Source organism: Bos taurus, chromosome X (genome assembly GCF_002263795.3).
Source record: "Bos taurus isolate L1 Dominette 01449 registration number 42190680 breed Hereford chromosome X, ARS-UCD2.0, whole genome shotgun sequence".
NCBI lineage: Eukaryota > Metazoa > Chordata > Mammalia > Artiodactyla > Bovidae > Bos > Bos taurus.
In genome coordinates, this window is record NC_037357.1 from 2,081,904 (window position 1) to 2,084,264 (window position 2,361).

General features: G+C 55.7%; 1 pseudogene; it reads right to left on the bottom strand.

Annotated features, from left to right (window-relative positions):
- Positions 1–577: 577 nt before the first annotated feature.
- Positions 578–1,711, bottom strand: LOC616185 (coiled-coil domain-containing protein 86-like; annotated as a pseudogene).
- Between the last annotated feature and the right edge of the window lie 650 nt (positions 1,712–2,361).

Here is a 2,361-nt window from a genome sequence, read left to right on the forward strand (position 1 = left end):
ACACAGCTGGTGTTCCATACAGATTTCTGCTGGAGACTGGATGTAATGAGTTAATCAGAACTCAGGTGGTGGGGGGGGAGTGGCTTCTGCAGAGTCTGGGGCAGGAAAAGGGGAGCTGGAGGGACCCTGTGCCTTGCGACCTCCCCATTTTAACCTTAAGTTTTAAGAAGTGTGGTGGAGCCGGATTCAGTCTGCTGGGTGACAGGGTCAGTGGGGTGCAGAGAGACCCAAAAGCAGCCTTTGGGAAGGTGGGGGTGGGGGGAGCTTGACACTTGACTCTGGCCTCCTGGTCTGGGTTGGACCCAGGACCCTGAGACAGAGCATACACATTCTGGGGAGTCACCCCTCCAGTCATCAGTTCCCTGAGGAACCAGAAATTACTCTTCTTGGTTTGAAGTCACTTGGAAAGGAAGGGGCATGTGAGTGGGGAGGAGGAGACTGACCCTCTTCCCACCTCCAGTCTGCGAGGTTCCAGGCTCCCCCTTCTCCACGGAGACCTGCCCGCCAGTCCTTTGAAGGCTCAGAGCCCCGACTCGGGTGGCGCCCCTGTCTGGGAGCCATGGAGCCGGACTGCCGGGTCAGCAGAGGCATGTGGCCAGTGCCCCGAGAGCTGCCATGTGGAGACGGTGGTTGGCCACAGAAGGCCTCGGCTGTCCTGAGCTCAGATCTCGGCTGCCGGCCACTGAGGTGGTGGCTTCTGCAGCTGGGTCAGCGTGTCTGGCTTCTCAATGGATTCCAGCTGCTGCTTCTTCGCCCGCTTGAGCTTGGCAGGGTTTGGAATCACTTGGACGATCTTTGCCTCCCGCTCCTCCTCCAGGCGGCGTTTCAAGTTCTCCCTGCAGCGACGCTCCTTCTCCTCCTCCAGGTGCTGGGAAGGTCCTTGGCCAGCTTCCTCTCCTGCCGGTCTTTCATCTTTTGCTGCCGGGATGTGCGCAGGGGCTTGTCCTGAACCATCTGGGAGAACCTCTTCTTTGAGCGGTCCTTCCACACCCGCCCCAGACTTGCACTTCCCCTTTGGGATTATAGGAACCTCCTCCTCCTTCGGCTTCTTGGACGCAGGGGCCTGGGCAGAAGAACTTTTTCACTTCTTTGGTGTGAGGCCTTCTCTTGCCGGCTGCCTGGCTGGAGCTAGCTTGCTCTGCTCCTACTGATCCCGTTGGTAGACGGGCAACTGGGGTGTCAGCTCCTGTAGTGGCTTCGAGGGCTCAGGACCCAGAGATGCTGACCTAGGTAAGGCTCTAGTGATCCTGAGCCTGGCTGCAACTGATATCAGGGGACCCCAGGATAGGCTCCTCCTTATTCTTGTGCAATTCCGAGTCTGCTTCATCTTGGTCCTGGGAGAACTTGGGTGAGTCCTCACTTGGCTTTGACTGAAGTTGGTGGAATTCAGGACTTGACTTCTGCTGGCTTTGGGGCAACTCCAGGCCTGGATCTCCCTGACCCTGGGGGGAAACTGAGTCTGGTTCCAGCTGCTTTCAAGGGGACCCCAAGCCTGGCCCCTCCTGTAGACTGGGTGATCCCAGGCTTGTCTCTGACTGATGATTGGGCTCACTCATTTCTTCTGCATTCGACTAGAACGCCACAAGGGCCTGTCTGGCCCACAGAACTGAGGTGGGGTTCTCGGGAGATTCAGTCTTTACATCTTCCAGCCTTAGGCTGCGCCTAAGCAGCATAGCCATTATTTTCAAATCCGAGCCCACCTGCATGTGAAGGTTCTTATGGCCAGATCACCTCCCAAAGGTTCCACCTCCAAATACCATCATCACCTTGGAGATTAGGATTTCAACATATGAACTTTGTGGAACCATAGCAACTGGCTTCCAGTGAATCAAAGAGCTGATGTTGTCCCCAGAACAGCCCAGTTTAGAAGGAGAGCCTTCGTGTATAACTTTAACATTAAATGAGGTGGAAAACCTGGGCGACAATCCTGAAGGACACAGGCATTCTGAGACCTTGGCCAGGAGACTTGAAGTTCCCTCATTCTTGTGCCAGGGCATGGCCCCAGCCTCCCTGAGGTCTGTTTCTCAGGCCAAGAAGCAGCAGCTGCTGAGGGTGGACTGGACACGAATTCCTATGTATGCCTATGTGTTCCCTGCATTCCAGAAGGACTAGGACCAGGATCCTCCTCAGTGCTTTCAGGCATCCCTGCTAAGCCTTTCTGCAAGTTTCTGGCCTCCCGCACTCAAGCCAGTCCAGCTCCAAGCTGCCTATCTCCCTCTGGGTACATCTTCCACTTCAGCTCTGCCATGGCCCACATCCACCGCATCCTTGATCTTTCTTAAACACTGAGGGTCAGACAGCTCCCCCTGTTATGTGTTGGCACCTTGACAGGTTTCAGGCAACTCACTCAAGTCTTTTGCC